At 41.5% G+C, this 18,539-nt stretch overlaps 1 protein-coding gene across 17 annotated transcripts in view; it reads left to right on the top strand.

The window, feature by feature from the left end:
- The window catches only part of APBB2 (amyloid beta precursor protein binding family B member 2), a 430,702-nt gene that overhangs the window by 154,168 nt on the left and 257,995 nt on the right, over positions 1-18,539 (top strand). For 16 of the 17 annotated variants that reach the window (XM_017854599.1, XM_017854539.1, XM_017854521.1 and 13 more), the window contains one exon: positions 11,616-11,730. The exons of the other annotated variant lie outside the window; for it this stretch is intronic. The gene's annotated coding sequence lies outside the window, so the exon portion shown is untranslated. The remainder of the gene's footprint in view (positions 1-11,615; positions 11,731-18,539) is intronic. 17 annotated transcript variants of the gene reach the window in all.

Below are 18,539 nucleotides of genomic sequence, written 5' to 3'. Positions count from 1 at the left end.
AAGTTCCTATCTATCATGCTGGACCCTATTTCACATGTTTGGTTTTCATCTTGTCATCTTTATTCATGAGAAGGCACTGAGCAAGGCTTTGTCAATTGGTGGCCTTGCATAGGATGACCACCCCTTTTCAGAAGTCACCTTGCCTTCCAGTTTTGGTATCTGTAGATCTCTTTTCTTGGGCAGGTTAGTTTCTCCAGAAAAGTCTCCAGTACCAATCTCCTACTGGCCAGTGCTCTGGGAACCCAGCAGAGGAAGGGGCTATGGAGTGCATAGCTCCACTTAGTCCTTCTCTTTTTCAGTTGGTCCCTCCACCCAGTCACTGTTCCTATTGTCAGAACAGTGCAGATCTTCTCAAGTTTAACCTTTGCTGAGGTGGGAGGAGGGGCATAGCAAGCTTCATGGTTTAGCAAGGATATGGAGTTTTACTCCTTAAAAAATGACTTGCAAGCAATCCCCCAATTTTCAGTGCCACCTCCACCCTGTCTTCTCATCCAAACCCCACTTAACCGTGTCTTTTTTTAAAATTTATTTTAATTTATTTTTATTTTTATTATTATTATACTTTAAGTTCTATTATTATACTTTAAGGGTACATGTGCATAACGTGCAGGTTTGTTACATATGTATACTTGTGCCATGTTAACCGTGTCTTAACTTGCACTTTCCTCAGGTTCTTTGCTGCATACTGACTTGTTACTTCCTGACAATTCTGTTTGTAGACGTTTAAGTTTTGTCTGCCCCTGCTTTGAAAATTCACTCATCATTGGGCCAGTTGTTTTCGATTTTCCAAAAATGTTTTCCATGAATTTTGTCCTCCTGCATTCTCTTTCTTCTCATGAACTTATCTCTGCCTTTCACTTACTGTCATTTAGGGGTGGTTTTGGGAGGGAATGGAGATAAGCACAGGATTGTTATCTATCACATGGAATTGATAATCCCTGCTGATCAACTTGTGAGATTTCAGTTCAATTTAGATACGTGGTTGTCTGGTCCATTAAGGAAGGGTTCATTTGGTTACTCTGTACTTTTCAGTTTTGTTCGGAGATTATTACTCTTACTGTCAAAATGAACTAAGTGATAATATTTCTTGGTTTGAGAATATAATAGAAAAAAAGGTCAGTTCTCTCTAAAGTAGACATTCCAAGTCTGACCTCAAACCCAGGCACAAGCATAACATAGTATTTCCACCATTACAAAAAATAATGACCTTCATTGCCTGGAGCCATAATCACAGTTGGGTGATTTCCTATTAGATCTATTTCTTAGATTTCCTATTAGCTTGACTTGAGTTGGGTCCAAGCTGGAAAAATACATCCTTTTCTAAGAGCCACTTTATCCAGTAGTCCTAGTTGTGTTCTGTAGGGAACTGAGCTTCCGTAAGGCATGTCTGTAGATTCCATGAATAATGTTGGACCTTGATGTTCTTCTCCATTCCCTTGCTCAAACCACCCAGAGTACCTCTTACAAAATGCAGAAAGTTTTATGTGCCAGAAGCTTACATCATTGAACATGTAAACACCACAGCAGAATCAAGGCCAAATATTGTCTTTCAACTTTTCTTCTTAAATTTCATTAATACTTCAATTTTAGGAATAACAGCTGATTTATTAAAATTATGTTTAATATATTATTAACATGTATCAAAGATTACTGCAAAATTATTTTTGGGTCTTGTTCAACCATTGTAAAGTCAAAGGGTAATCAATTCAAATTTTAAAGGTTTTGTATGAATGTAGGGGAATCTGATGTGATTTCTTTTGTTTTGTTTGTTTTTTTGGAGACAGAGTGTCACTCTTGTCGCCCAGGCTGGAGTATGGTGTCCCGAACATGACTCATTGCAGCATCGCCCTCCTGTACTGAAGCAGCCCTCCTGCCTCAGCCCCCCAAGTAACTGGGATTATAGGCACATGGCCAGATAATTTTTTGTAGAGATGAGTTTTGCCGTGTTTCTCAGGCTTGTCTTGAATTCCTGGGCTCAGGTGATCCACTTACCATGGCCTCCCAAAATGCTGGGATTACAGGCATGAGCCACCACGCTGGGCCTGATCTAATTTCTAATCTAGACTTTATGAAAATCCTTTAAAAAAAAATAATATTTACCTTCATATGGTAGAATTAGTATTTTTCTGTTTCAGACACCTCATGTTCTTTATTGATAAATCAAGATTGAGAGTATGTAGAAGTTCTGAGACGAAATCTTTCTATTTGCAGGTTCCTCTTGTCACCATGATAAAGAGTGCTGGGGCATCTGTTTTGTGCTAAAGCTAACTAGAAGTGTCGCTGCTCTGAGCAACAGGCAGGAAGTACTTCTGTCCTTAAAACCAAAAATAGATGCTCTTTCTCATTATCATAGCTCAAATGATCATCTGTTTTAATGAGATGGGCACATCCCTTGTGTTTTTCACAGATTTAATGATCAGATTATTTAATGCAGAGTTTGGGGAAAAACAGCTCCAGTAAGATAGATGATGGAAATTTTACTGGAAGCAAAAATAACAACTTTATTCCTTCTTTTTCTTTCTGCTAATGTTTTCAACCTCTTATTCCTTTGTTTGTTTAGAGATGGTCTTGCTGTGTCGCCCAGGCTGAAGTGCAGTGGCACCATCATAGCTCACTGCAGCCTCGAACTCTTGGGCTCAAGCAATCCTCCTGCCTTAGCCTCCCAAGTAGTTAAGACTACAGGCACGGGCCATCATACCCGACTTGCTTGCATATTGATTGACTGCTTAATTGATGAGATGAGGTCTTGCTATGTTGCCCAGGCTGGTCTTGAACTACTGGCTTCAAGTGATCCTACTACCTCAGCTTCCCAAATGCTGAGATTACAGGTGTGAGCCACCTCACTGGGCCTCCTGCTGTTTTTTTAAAAATTATTATTAATTAAATTTCATGATTCTTAAAGGCATTCACTTTTCTTATTTTAATATATTGGTACATTTACACATTTCTCACTATATTTTAACTTCAAGAGACCATTACCAGGGAGAAAAAAAATTATTTGTAAGGAGAGTTGGATGTGTCAGGATTTAGGTATACTGTATGTAGTCTGATTTGCTTTGGACAACTCTGCGAAGTATCGTGTATTAGTATGTTGGCAGTTGGAAGGAGAAAAATTGCTTCTTTGCTGATTTTAGAAAGTTCTGTTTGTATTTCTGAAACTAAGACAAGAAACAAAAAGAATAGAAGAAATTTAAGGGAAATAAGGTAATGTATGTGAAGGTGCCTTGTAAACTGCTAAATTACATTACAGCTCTTAGTTACAGTTATTGCAAGGATTGAACTTAAAGTGAGAAAATAAGTTCCACAAAGATGCTATAAAGAAAAATGGGAAAAAGAGAAAAGAACTTGGATAGGAAGTTGTTAAGAGAAAACAAAATGGGAAAATGATAATGGGGAATTTTACATTCTAGTGTTTTTTTTTTTACTCTGAAAATTCAGTAGTAGTTGTTCTTCCTATATGAGCAGTGAAGTTAAAATATTTATTAGCCAAAATAATGTTCTATGGAAATAATTTGGAAAAAGAATCTTACCTGAGGTTGTGAGAGTTGGATAGAAACTACTAGGCACAAGACCTTATCAGGTCTAAATAAAGATCTGTGTGTTGTAGGGGGTTATGTACTTAATATAAGGTGTAATTCACATCTGTAGATCTCTTCTGAGCCTTGCCTTTCATTCTCATTCATACCTTTGCAAGGCAGATATCCTTAGCCCATTTTACAGATGAGGTTTAGAAGGCTAATTGATTTGCCCATAGCCACTTAATGTATGCAGTGGTAAAGGCCTACCCCTTCTTCAGATTCTGAGTTTGTTCCCACATTTCTAGATTCTTCACATCAGGGCAACTGGTTTTGTTGTGTTTCTGGAGATTCTGCTTATTGAATTTCTCCAAAGGAGGTGCTTGTTAAATAACAGTGGTCACTTAGAAATAACACACTCCAGGCAGGTTTTAGGCTTGGCTAAATGACTTCAAATGAGTTCTGCTTAAGGAACACTGTTTGAATTCCCTAAGAACCAAGAAATAAACAAAAAAGGCATCACAACAGCCCAAGTATGTGTTCAGAGGCTGTGCCCTGTGCCCTTCAGATCTTATCTGGAGCTTGGTATTTTAAGTTTTGTTCTCTTGTACTTCATTATTTTATTTGAATTCCAAAATCGTAGCTGACTTGAAGAAGGGAAAGGTTGGTACTGTAACAGAAATGAGATGCAACTCTTTAGGGCAAAGGAGAGGAGATAGCCAGACTACGAAAGGCAGACAAATATCCCCAAAGCCTAGCAGCCATCTGCCTTTGAGTAGAGGAATAAACAGCCCTCTGTTGCCTCAGAAGCTTCTGAGAACAGCTGTCTTGCCACTGGCCTTTAATGGGCAAGTTAAACCCAGTTACCAGCAGGATACACACAAAGCCAACCTTACACCCTCTCCCTCTATTCGCCATCAGTTTATCTCCAACTCAGACCTTGACTCTAATCAGCCACAGCTCTTGACTTCAGACCTGGCTCTGTAACTTGGATTTCCCCTTGAGCTCTCCAGAGTGTATTTATATCTGTGCTTTGCCTGTTGTGAGAACTTCAGCAGTCTCTTCCTTTTGATTCTCATTGCACCCTGTGCTTTAGTAGTAACTCCCCATCCAGCTCTCTTTGTGGTGGTAGAAACCCAGCTCCTGGCCAATAACTGCTGCCATTCCTTTTCCTTGGAGTTAGTAGTCTCATGTTCCAGCAGAGCAGGTAATTTATAGTCATGTTGATGGTCCCATGTCACCAAAGATTAATCATATTCTGGATTCTCTGAAGAAGGCATTACCTTTTAGAAAAAAAAATTAATCCACTATGGTTGAAATTAAACCCATTTTGATACCTAGATGGGTAATCCTTCAACTGTTTTGAAAATCGTGATCATTTTCAGTGTCTTATTCTTTGAGATTTTTTTTTTAATTTTAATTTTAATTTTTATTTTTTTTTGAGACAGAGTCTCGCTCTGTCACCCAGGCTGGAGTGCAGTGGCATGATTTCTGCTCACTACGACCTCTGCCTCCCGGGTTCAAGTGATTCTCCTGCCTCAGCCTCACAAGTAGGAGAGATTACAGGCACCTGCCACCATGCCCGGCTAATTTTTGTATTTTTGGTAGAGACAGGGTTTCGCCATGTTGGCCAGGCTGGTCTCGAGCTCCTGACCTCAGGTGATCTGCCTGCCTTGGCCTCCCAAAGTGCTAGGATTATAGGTGTGAGCCACTGTGCCCGGCCTATTCCTGGAGATTTTAAAAAGCAGAAATTATATTGTACTGTAACTGCAGAATGATGCAGAGAATTATAATTATTGAATTATAGAATATATTATTTTGGAAGAGCATAAGCAACCTTTTAGATAGCTTGTGTCACCTTTCTATTAATAAATGTTGCTTTAAGCAAAGCCATTTAAAAATTTTTTGTGTACAAATTTATCTTTGAGGTCAACAGCAGGAAATGCTTAAGCAGAGCTATTATATATCTTAAAAAAGTGAAATGAGCATAGTAGAACTAGTGGCCCTGTTGACATGAAATGTTTACTTTGGAGAGAATTCTTGGCATTTTTGTCCCACATCAGCATAATAAGAACTTGTAGGAGAGGAGGAAAGCATTAATGTATTTGTTGAGGATTAATGACCTTGTAGAGCATTTGTGGTAGTGAATATATTATGGCTAGTACCGTAAATGTAGTAATTAAAAAGCTGCACACTAAACACTTTGTATTCGCTTCCTTTCCTTGATGGCTTGCATTCAAGTGAGTAGCGTATATTTATCTTGCTCTTAGTGTGCTTAAGAGGAGAAAGAAGTCTCAAAGATTGGTTTCCTTCCCAAGATATTGCTAGTCAGATGGACACAATCAGATTTGATGTTTTCAGGATCAAGGTATTTTTTAACAGTTCAGAAAAATGTCACATGGTGCATACTAATAAAAAAAACTGTTCCTCACCTTTGGAAGCTTTATTATTAAAGTTACTTTTAGACGAATATTACCTTGTGTTGCTGCATAATATAAAATGTGTTCAGGCCAGGCATGGTGGCTCACGCCTGTAGTCCCAGCACTTTGGGAGGCCAAGGCAGGTGGATCGCTTGAGGTCAGGAGCTCAAGACCAACCTGGTCAATGTGGTAAAATCCTGTCTCTACTAAAAATACAAAAATTAGTCAGGTGTGTTGGTGCACACCTATAATCCCAATAATCCCAGCTACTTGCGTGTCTGAGATATAAGAATCACTTGAACCCGGGAGGCGGAGGTTGGAGTGAGCTGAGATCACACCACTGCACTCCAGCCTGGGGGACAGGAGTGAAAGAAACCCTGTCTTAAATAAATAAATAAATGAATGAATGAATAAATAAATAAATAAATAAATAAATAAATAAATAAGTAAAATAAAATAAAATGTGTTCAGTATGATCATGATACCTCAGGGCTTCTTTTATTATAAAAGAAGTAAAATCGCGAGTAATAGAAATGTATATGAGGACTAAAACAGACCTGCAACCAAGGTGAATTTTTAAAATTTTCAAGGAAGCGAGACTTGGTTATCTCATGACTATTTATCTTATTGCTCCAGCGGGTTAAACCTAAGCAGGTTGTGTGAATGAGCATCTGGGAGGAGAGGCACCATGCTGTGAGAGTAATGATGCCCTGTCCTTCACAGGGGAGGATGACAAAGAAGGCAGACAGATGTAAAGTCTGCAATTTCTATTGCTTTGTGTCCTCAAAATGTTCATACTCATTTATTTTCCCATTTAAGAGGCATCTTGTTTTTCATACTTTCTGAATCCTCCCACTTAACATGCAGTATTTACTTACAAGTTCTTATTTGTGAGTTCATAAAGATTTTCTTCTGTGAAAAGTAAGTGCAGCTGAATGTGATTTGCAGCTTTGCTTTGAGTCAGTTAGGGTAGGAAAAGAAGAAATAGACTTTCTGTTCTCACCATTTAATTGGCCTCCTTACCTCCTAGTTGTTGTGAAAGCTCTTCACTAATGTATTGGTTTATTGATTTATTTCACATTTATTGACTGCTTACTACATCCTATGCCCTGAGGATACAGAGATGGTCCAGTTAGTAGGCATCTGATGCCTTTGAAACCACCTCTGCCCTGACTGACTTCAGTGCAGATAGCATTGGTTCTAAAATCCTTTCAAGTTCCAGAAATGGCCTGGATCTTGTTCCTGTTAACAGAATAGACAAACTGCAGAGCAGGCTTAGAATTTTTGAGATCACAAAGGCTATCTGGGGAACCTAAAAGCTGCTTTTCCAGGTGTTTTCCATTGCATCGGGTTTCTAATGAATCTTGCTCCTTTGGCATTACTGGGATACTTTCCAAGTATAAAGTCACTCCACTCCATTTCTGAATTGGCTAAAATCTTAGATGGAAAAGCGTTCAGGAGATCACAGTGGGATGGCATAACTACTGTTTTAAGAGGCAGCTAGGAAGTCTCAGTGGCAGGTGCCACTGCAAACCCATTCTCCCCTCCTTCTTGCCTTTACTTTCAAATGTCTGCCTCTTTTTCATTTTCAGTAGTTTATCCATGGTAGGAAGGACCTTTGAATTGGAGCAATTCAAGAAGCTTTCTAAGATGGTGGGTAGGGCTGGGTGCGGTGGCTCATGCCTGTAATCCCAGCACTTTGGGAGGCCGAGATGGGCAGATCCCAAGGTCAAGAAATCGAGACCATCCTGGCCAACATGGTGAAACCCCGTCTCTACTAAAAATACAAAAATTAGCTAGGTGTGGTGACACGTGCCTGTAATCCCAGCTTCTCGGGAGACTGAGGCAGCAGAATTGCTTGAACCAGGGAGTCGGAGGTTGCAGTGAGCTGAGATCACGCGCGACGCGCGCAGCGCACCGAGCGCACTCCATACTTACCACAACACAAATGGCTCAAGCCCTCACTCAATCCAGCTCTTTGAGGCCGAGGACGGGCGGGATCACGAGGTCAGAAGATCGAGACCATTCCTGGCTAACATGGTGAAACCCGCGTCTCTACTACCGTCTACTCAAAAATACAAAAAAACCCTAGCCGGCGTTGAGGTGGCCCCGGGCGGCCTGTAGTGCCAGCGACTCGGGAGGTCTGAGCAGGAGAAGGCCGTAAACCCGGGAGGCGGTCTTGCGTGAGCTGAGATCCGCGCCACTGCACTCTCAGCCCGGGCCCGACAGAGCGAGACTGCCGTCTCAAAAAAAAAAAAAAAAAAAAAGATGGCGGTAATAGTTTTTGCTTAAGCAAAACTATATGTAGCACCTTTGGAAATGTTGACACCCCAAAGCCCAAGATCATTTTAAGAAAAAACATCTTCCAGATCTTTTGCTTATATAGTATTTTTTTTTTTTTGAGGCGGAGTCTCGCTCTGTCGCCCGGGCTGGAGTGCAGTGGCCGGATCTCAGCTCACTGCAAGCTCCGCCTCCCGGGTTTACGCCATTCTCCTGCCTCAGCCTCCTGAGTAGCTGGGACTACAGGCGCCTGCCACCTCGCCCGGCTAGTTTTTTGTATTTTTTAGTAGAGAAGCAGGAAGGTCTCGATCTCCTGACCTCGTGATCCGCCCGTCTCGGCCTTCCAAAGGGCTGGGATTACAGGCTTGAGCCACCTCGCCCGGCCTTATATAGTATTTTTTGATACTCTGAAGTTCTACTCTTAGGGGTAGAACTTATAAATGCTCTTTTCTATCTTGGTACAAACTGCCTTGTTTGTTTGTTTACCTTAAAACAGACTTAGACTACTTTAATTTTGGGGGATAGCTTGCCAGAAACCAAGAATTTAATGATCCATGTCCTCAGACCATTTACTTGTTACATCATTCTCAACAAAGAGACTTTGCCAACTATTTTCTGAAAACATTGATGCCATTTGGTCTATAGCCTCCAAATTCCCAATACTGTTCATTATGACCTTATTATAGCCAGATTTATCTTTCCAGTAGCCCCCCCTTACCCAGTTTCATTTCTGTGATTGCAGTTTACTGCAGTACAGTACACTAAGATAGCCATGAGAAATAGAGACCACATTCACCTGCTCTATTTTATTATTAGGTATCATTGTTAATCTCTTACTGTGCCTAATTTATAAATTAAACTTTATCACAGGTACATACATACGGGAAAAAACATAGTATAGCTAGATAGGGCTTGGTTCTATCCATGGTTTCAGGCATCCACTGGGGATCCTGGAATGCATCCCCCATGGATAAAGGGGAGCTACTGTACTTTCCTTCTAATATCAGTGGGTTGTGGACTCCCTTTCTTCTTCAAGGTCAGCCCCTTCATCTGTACTCCTGACCCTTTGGCCCACCTCTTTTGAGATCTCAGACTATCTTTACCTCTTCCCTCTTGGACTTTCAGCCCCTCCCTCTGAACTGAGTCCTTCCTTCAGCCTGTAGCCATGTGCTATGAGCACTTAGTCTCTTCCAGCAGCCACGCATTCCCCTTCCTGGGCTCTTCTACTTGCTCTCTTGATTCTGTTATCTCTGCCTCCACCACTTTGCTAAAACAGCTCTCCCTCAAGGTGGACAGTGACTTCTTAAATGCCAAATCCAAAGGTGTATTTTTCATTTTTTATCTTTGTTCGTCTCTTTCTATCCCATGGTACCTCTCTGCTATTCTTCCTGGGTCTTCTTCAAAAGATGGTTTTCCTCTGCACATTCTATTGTGTGTGTTCTCCAGGATTCTGCACTGATCATGTAATGTTCTCCTTCTGTCCATGTTCCTGCAGTGACGTCACTCACTGACACGATCTCTGCTCCCCACTATGTTGTAATCGCTTTTATGCCTTTATGGTTTTCTCAGGCTGCTTCTCCAGGCTTTACGCTCAAGAATATCTCAGTATCCCCACCTGAGTCGTCCATGCTTCAATTTCTCTCTTTCTTTTTTTTCTTTTTTTTGAGATGGAGTTTCACTCTTGTTGCCCAGGCTGGAGTGCAATGGCACAATCTCGGCTTACCACCACCTCTGCCTCCCGGGTTCAAGCGATTTTCCTGCCTCAGCCTCCTGAATAGGTGGGATTACAGGCATGTGCCACCATGCCCATGCCAGTTAATTTAGTATTTTTAGTAGAGACAAGGTTTCTCCATGTTGGTCAGGCTGGTCCCGAACTCCCGACCTCAGGTGATCCGCCTGCCTTGGCCTCCCAAAGTGTTGGGATTACAGGTGTGAGCCACTGATGCCTCAATTTCTAATGCCCCAAACTAAATTCCTTGTCTTCCTTATTTCTTCTCCTATATTCTCTACCTTGGTTGTCACTACCATTCATCCACATGTAATAAACCTAGAGTTCCACTTTGAGTTTCTGGATGGTTCCAAGTACTAATTCTTCTCTCCCCTTCTCTATCTACTTCTACTGCCCTAATCTCCACCCTTTCCTTCTCCCAGAATGATTGTAACAGCCAAACAGGTCTCCCTGCCTCTACCCTGCCCCCTTCAAATCCACCCAGAGAATCATGCATCTGAAACCCAGATCTGACCCCTCAGTGGCTGTTTACACCCAGGATAAAGTCAGAGTTCTTTGAGATGTGTACGTGGTTGCCATCTGGCTCCAGGCTTATTTTCTGGCCTCATTCTGCAGGCCTCACTCTAGAGAGTGGCCAGCAATTCTGGACTATACCATGCGGTTTCTTACCTTTCCTTTTTCTATTGCCTTGTCTTGCATCCCTAGCGTGGCTAACTCCTACCCAGCCTTAGGACATGCTAGGCACCCCTTTTTCTTGGAAGCGCTCCCTGACCTGTCCATTTCTGGACTAGACACACCCTTGCTTGATATGAAGCTCAATGATTTTGCTCATCCCATAACCCTATAGTGGCCAGTTTGTGTGCATCCTTTGTCTCCCCTAGACTTCACTTTCCTTAGAGACAGAGATGGTATCTTATTCATCTTTGTAGCTCCAGTGCTTAGCATGGTGCTGGGTGTATAGTAGGTGTTCTGCCTATGTTTTTTAAATAAAAAATCAACAGTGACAGTAAATCGACTTGACGGCCACAAAAAAGGGCAAAAATAATTTCTGCATAGGAGTCACCCTTAGAAGGGAGCATGAAGGGGACTTCTGCAGTGTAGATAATGTTCTGGTTTTTGATCTGGTGTGTTTTCAGTTTAGGAAAATACGGTGAGCTGTCCATTGTGGTGTGTGCATTTTCTACATGTTATACGTCACTGAAAATATTTTTTTTTCCCAATCAGCGTGACATCTAACCTCCCCAATACAGAAAAACAATTTTCTTCCTTTCAAGCTTTTAAAGTTTTACAGGATATTAGTTCAGATGTCACAGCAAAGAGCCAGGCAGTGCTATTCCTTGATGTTAAGGAAGAATGGAAAAGCATCAGGGAAATGCAGGTGGGATTGCCTGGACTTTTGATGGGGGCCAGTGAGGGCCAGCCCTGGTCGCTGGAAGCGACCTGTGCCTCTGTCACACTTATTGCAGGGCCCACACGCTAATCATCAGCAAGCCCTGGGCCTGCCTGCAGTGACAGGGAGACTTCATCTTGCATGCGACTATGAATAATTCATAAACATGGTTATCTGGAAATTTGTGGTCATCATTAGCATTTTAATGAAAAAAAAAAGCTGTCATTATCCTAAGTCTCTGTTTTGTTTCTACCTTTTTTTTTTGTCTCCCCCCACCACAGCTAACCATCTCAGTCTTTCCTGAGGACTTGGGAACTGCTGAGGCCCCTGCCAATGTGTTGACTGTCACTATGGGCAGACGGTACCCGGAGGCTCACTGTCGTCCAGGCAGCTCATGTATGTATGGGATCAGTCTCTCTCTTGCTTTTTTCCCTTTAATTTTCATTGTAGAATATCACAGAGTCCTGAATTGGTAAAAGCTTTAAAGGTTTAAATAAGGATGTTTAGCAATACAAGAGAATGTATTGCTCTAGGGTAATTTTGAATGTTGCATGGTAAGAAATGTTATCTAAATTAGGATTTTTGTAATCAAGTGGCCCTATAAGACCAGAAATGTATATCAACAATCTCCTTTTTCTGTTTCAGTGCATCCATTCTTTTTTTCCTTTTTCTTTTCTTTTTTGAGACTGGGTCTTGCTCTGTTGCCCAGGCTGGGTTCCAGTGGCATGAACACAGCTCACTGTAGCTTCGAACTTCTGGTTCAAGTGATCCTCCCACCTTAGTCTACTGTGTAATTGGGACTACAGATGTGTGCCACCATGCCTGGCTAATTTTGTTTATTTTTTGTAGAGATGGGGTCTCGCTATGTTGCCCAGGCTGGTCTTGACCTCCTAGGCTCAAGAGATCCACCCACCTTAGCCTCCCAAAATTTCTGGATTACAAGCACGAGCCACCATGCCTGGCCTAATGTATCTATTCTTCTATAGGCTTTTATTTTTTTAAGCTTTCCTTTTTCATCACAATATATAACATTTGAAACAGTAATAATGCCATAAATTAAAAACATTTTGCAGTGATTGTTTGAATTCCTTTATAATCACAAAATTCATGGACCCAGAAGAGAGGTCCCCTGGGTATGTGTCTGTTTAATATGTATTAGGGAGGGAGTTCCTGGCTTTTATTTCTTAGCCTTCTCCAAAGGAGGAAACTCTTTCAGTTCCCTCAGGGATAATCTTCAATGTCTCACAACACTGACGTTTTCCCAGCAGTCTTTTGGGAACTGCTATAGTTGTAGCCTTTTCCTATTTGTCGTTACCCCTGATTAACCTAGGAGAAAAATGATTCTTCCCTTTAATTATCTATCTTTATTTCTGTGAACGGCAATGTGTCTCAGACTTACTTCTTGCTCCCTGCAGTCTTTTGGCCTTGGACCAGTTGTATAGATATTTATTTGTTTTTGTTGCTTTCCTTTGGAACCTGTGGAATTTTGGCTCCAAGTCAGGGGAAATTTGGGGTAATTCCCCATAGTGCTTTTGCTCCCATATCCTTTCTGTAGTTATGCTTATTCGTATTCACTTTTAAGTGCCATTACCTTGTGCAGCTCAGTTTTTTTATTTATAGAAAAGTTATGGCTGGGCTCATGCCTATAATCCCAGCACTTTGGGAGGCTGAGGTGGGTGGATCACTTGAGCCCAGGAGTTTAAGACCAGCCTGGGCTTCATGACGAAACCCTGTCTCTACAAAAAATACAAAAACTAGCCAGGCATGGTGGCATGCGCCTGTAGTCCCAGGCTGAGATGGGAGGATTGCTTGAACCCAGGAGGTACAGGTTGCAGTGAGCTGAGATTATACCACTGCATTCCAGCGTGGGAGACAGAGCAAGACTGTGTCTCAAAAAAAGAAAAAAGAAAGCAAAGAAAAGTTAGAACCACCCTCAAGTCCTCACCCAGACAATTGCTTGTAAAGTAAGTCAGATGGTTAAAAGCAGTGGCATTTTATAGCAGTAGGGAGGGATTGCTGATAATAGAATAGGGATTCGGATCAACAACCAGCATTAAAGCCAGCAGTGTTGGGGTAAACAACTTTTCACATATTTTCAGATATTGTTAGTATCTCCAAGGGTGTTACAGTTTTACTCTGAAATTAGCAATTTTCATAGTGAGCATCATCAGAATAAAGTTTATACCTGTACCCTGTATAACAGGGATCTGCAAACTGTAGCCAATAGGTCAGATCCAGCCTATGCTTATTTTTATAGGAGCTGAGGGTGGTTTTTATATTTTTAAATGGTTACATTTTAAATGGTTATATAAGCTCCTACATAATTTCTTTTTTGTCTCTTGGCCCTCAAAGCCTAAAATATCTGTGATCCTGTTAAGAAAAAATTTGCCTACCCCTGTGTAGAAGAAAGTTGGAGGACATGTACTGCCATTGATCCAAGTGAAATTGTTAGTACTTGAGCATTTTGACATACAAAAGGTTAATTTCATATGGTTCAAGCTAATATATTTTGAGGACATTGTTCCTTCACAGTGGTTAAAATGCTAACATTTGGGCTCTTGAAGTGGAAGAAGTAAATTTACCTGAAAAATTCACATATGTGTTCTTGCTCCTTTTTCCACCTCAGAGAATGACACATTGGCCATCAGCTGAGTTCCTTTCTAGAGATTACCAAAGGGCCCTGAGCTGCACAGGTGTGTGCTGTCCAGTAATTGCAAGGAAGCTCTTTATTTTTATTTGACTTATTTCTTACTAAGAGCTCTTCATAAGAAAACTATCTTCTTACTGGGTGCCAGAAACGTGCTACGTGTGCTCAGCATAGCGATTGCTGCCCTGAGGCCTCTACTGAGCTTGTCACTTTGTGCCTTTTTTCTGGTGAGGGGAGAGAGAGTGGCTGCTTTTCCAGGGAGCACATAACTGCATAACACGTTGCCTGAAACACCCTTCCCTGGAACTGGAGTGTGGTTCGTACCCTCTCATGGTTTCCATCTCTGATTTCTTTTCCCGTTGTTGTTGATCCCTCAGTCCAGGCATGAACACTGTTACGTATTTTACTTGATTTGTTCTCCATTCCTCCCTTCTACATGCTCCTTTGTAGCTTGCTTCTCCTGATCATTAAATAAGATTTGGCTGGCTGCTGTAACCCCAGCACTTCAGGAGGCTGAGGTGGGTGGAGGTCAGGAATTTGAAACCAGCCTGGCCAACATGGTAAAGTGTCATTTCTACTAAAAAAAAAAATTACAAAAATTAGCTGGGTGTGGTTGTGGGCGCCTGTAATCCCAGCTACAAGAGAGGCTGAAGCAGGAGAATTGCCTGAACCTGGGAGGCGGAGGTTGCAGTGAGCCAAGATTGCAGCATTGCACTCCAGCCTGGACGACAAGAGCAAAACTCAAAATAATAAATAAATAAATAAATAAATGAGATTTGCTTGTTGAAACCTCAAGCTGACGTTCTGTAGAGGCTGCACATAGCAGAAATAAATGTTGATGTTGGCAGCCGTCGCTGCCCTCACGTAAGGCAGGAAAGCCAATTTGACCTGGGGCCTCCTCACCAGCCTGTGTCTGAACAGTGCCACACTGTTCCCTGGAGAAGGGAAACGATTTCAGTAAAAAAACAACAGCAACATGCCATAGAGTTAATAATTTTATCATCAGATGTGGTCGGAATCATCAGTCAAGGGTCAGCAGTGCATACTGCTATGCCCTACATTGGTTTTGAGGCTCATCTGTCAGACTGGAATTTTAATTTTCTTTCCTTCTGTTTCGAGATTAGTCTGCCTTTCCAGGCTATCTCCTTTCAGGACAGGGTGCTGCTCTTGGATGGAATGTGGAATGGCATCCATTGAGCACGAAAATAAGAAGTAAATAGCTAGAGCTGTTCTTTCCTGACTTTTCATGCAGATATTTGTGTTTATGTTAAAACTCCAGTTTTAAAATGAGTCATGTGCCATATAACAATGTTTCAATCTACCGTGGACTGCATATACAACAGTAGTCCCATGAGATTATAAGACCCCATTTCTCCTGTACCTTTTCTATGTTTAGATATGTTTAGGTACACAAATACTTATCATTGTATTACAGTTGCCTGCGGTATTCAGTACAGTAACATGCTGTACATGTTTGTAGCCTGGGAACCCTAGGCTCTGCCATCTAGCCTAGGTGTGTAGTAGGCTGTGCCATCTAGGTTTGTGTAAGAACACTCCATGATGATGTTTGCACAGCAATGAAATCGCCCAGTGATGCATTTCTCAGAATGTATTTCTGTTGTTCAGCAACACATGACTGTATTCCAGGAATTGCTAATAAAAATTGCATATTTGTTCATTTTTGTCTGTACCTATCCATTCCTTTGGATGACTGCAGCCACCACTGTAACCTCAGCTGTGAGGATCTGGAGTGTTATAATAGCTTCCAGACCTTGGCCTGCAGTCTCTTTGCCTGCAAATTTAACTGATGCATAGTGGCCAAATGAATCTAACTGAGGCGTGGCTCTCATCATGCCACTTCCCTGCTGAAATTGTTTAGTGTGTACCCACTAGTTTAAAAGGTCACCCTGGTATTTGAGTCCTTTAGGTCTCCTTTCACTGCTCCTTATTTTTATTACCTATTACTCATGATGAATGATTGTTATTGTTGTTGGTATTATTACTATTCAGTAGACATTTATAGTAGTCTGCGTGGGCTGCTCCTGCCAGGGTACACCCTGTGCCTTTGGGTCACGTGCCTTTGCTCCTGCTGTTTCCGCTCTGGTATGTGGATCCATCTTTTGGTAACCTGCTAAAATCCTGCTCTTGCCATGGGGTGCAGCAGAGTCACTCTCTTTGCCAGGGAGTTTCCTAATTTCCCCACTGGAAGCACGTGTTCCTGCAGCTCTTAAATCTCCCTCTTGATGCTTGCTTGTGTCCTAAATTCCTTTTATATTTTGGCACATGTATATAATTTGTCTAAACTCCAGCACTAAAGTCTTTTTCATTTCCCTCCTTTCTGTGAGTGAGGACACTATTTTATCTATGGAGGTTGCTCCAATATTTGTGGAGTCATCTTGGGCTAAGGGGTGGAACTGGATAATAACCATTCTCAGAGCCACTGCCAGCCAAGACTGAGGGGGAGTAATCGGAGCCTGATGCAGAATAAATGCTTAATAAATATATATAGAATGGATGAATGAATGAAGTACTTGCTTAGAAACTTAACTGAGCATTGATAAGGGGAGAAATTCTTTGCATATTCCAAGTTTTTCCAAATCCTGCTTTCCAACACCCATGGTTCTCTCTAGCTTTAGTTGTATTCATGGTAATTTTTTCCTGAACAACCGCTATTTATCTATTTCTAGCTCTTGGGCACAGGTTTTGCCAGTTGTGTTGGCTGTCTCTTTTGGTAAATTGTTTCTTGTTTGGTGTTAAGCTTTCACTGTAAGTCTCTTCATTAGAGGTTGTTTGATGTCGGAGTCCCGTGCAACTAGGATTGTGCAAACCCAGCACTTTCTCATTTGCCTCAGTTAGTGCCTGATGGGTGTCCTAGCTTTTGGACCAGTGTTATTATTATTTTTTTTATTTTTTATTTTTTTTGAGACAGAGTTTTGCTCTTTGTTACCTAGGCTGGAGTGCAATGGTGCCATCTTGGCTCACTGCAACCCCTGCCTAAAGGGTTCAAGCGATTCTTCTGTTTCAGTTTCCTAAGTAGTTGGGATTACAGGCGCCTGCCACCATGCCTGGCTAATTTTTGTATTTTTAGTAGAGATGGGGTTTCACCATGTTGGCCAGGCTGGTCTCGAACTCCTGATCTCAGGTGATCTGCCTGCCTCAGCCTCCCAAAGTGCTGCGATTATAGGCGTGAGCTACCTCGCCCAGCCTAGTGTTACTGTTTTCTTGGCTCGAGAACTTGATGTTCCATGGGTGTTCTGTATTTGGATGCCATGTTTCTACGTGGGAGCTGTTGTGAAATTTTGATTTCTTGTTGGTGAGATATGACCCTTTGTTCTCCAGGGTTCATCAGGATCTCAGCCCCTACACACTAAGCTTATCTCATGTTCTGATAGCCTTTTATTCATCTTCAGAGCTTTAACTTCCTCTCATCCGACTTTGAGTTCTGTCTTTGGTTCTGGCCCAGGGATTTATTTCTTGTGATTTTGAATTTTTTCTTAGTATTTAAAAAGTTGTTAATGATCTCTCACTCAGTTTTTCCACGTATTTGAAATAGGCAAAGCCCTTGCCTGTCATCTCAGCTCACCATGTTGATTGCCAACTTTATTACCACAGTCCTATTAAAGAATTTTAAGATATTTTAGTCACCAAATTGCAATCCCTGATTTCTGCAGAACTTTAGATGTTAAGTATTAGTTCAGTGAATGGGTGCTCTGCAGATCCCTCTACTATGAACCTGAGTAACATTTTTGTAGTGTAGCAGAGTCTCGTCTGTGGCTACCTCCTCACTTGTAGATCACTTTCTGTGCATGTCTCAGAGTCAGTCAGTTAGGTTCTAGATTTTTACATGGCATATGAACCCAACCTGTAAAATTGGTGATCTGAGGCCTGTTGATTGCCATTATTTTCAGATACTCAGAAATACAGACCTTGTTTTCACATACCTGGTAAATAATGTTACAATAATATTACATCGTTACATCTTGATGTTGACACTAGTAAAGAAAGGTTACTTCTATGTATTTATCTTCACTGAAGAAAGAAATTAAATTTCAGTAGTCCAAATTAAATCCCTTCTTTGTAACTTTGCTCTTGCTTTTTTTTTTTTTAACCTCTCTTGTAATTTGCTACTTCCAGGATAGAGATTTGCAGTCTTATTTTGTTGTAATAAAAGAGTGTCCTTTTTGTTTGGATGCTCTGGATCTATCACTTTCCCTTTTGCTAACAAATGGAACAGGACTAAGAAGCCCTGTGACAAGTCTTCACCAGGAGGAATCGGACGCCCTGGAAAGAAGTCTACCTGGTGTCTACTTTTGTTGCAGAATGAGACTCTGGAAACATGCCAGAATAGTCTTCGGAGGGACTTTAGTCCATTTTCCCTTCCCTATACTCCACATGAAGAGGATTAGGATGCTGAGGATAGGTCAGAAGGGGTCCCATGTGTGTCTGAAAGACAGGCTTTGCCTCTGAGAAAGATGAGAAGAATGTATCATCCTCAGGGCAGGAGGCACAGCACTTCTGCTAAAGGAAGAGCGGTTGGTGGGGGGTGGGGGTGGGGGTG

This window comes from Rhinopithecus bieti, unplaced genomic scaffold (genome assembly GCF_001698545.2).
Source record: "Rhinopithecus bieti isolate Rb0 unplaced genomic scaffold, ASM169854v2 scaffold_2339, whole genome shotgun sequence".
NCBI classification, from domain to species: domain Eukaryota; kingdom Metazoa; phylum Chordata; class Mammalia; order Primates; family Cercopithecidae; genus Rhinopithecus; species Rhinopithecus bieti.
The sequence above is the reverse complement of the archived record's forward strand: the minus strand, read 5'-3'. Positions and strand labels throughout refer to the sequence as shown.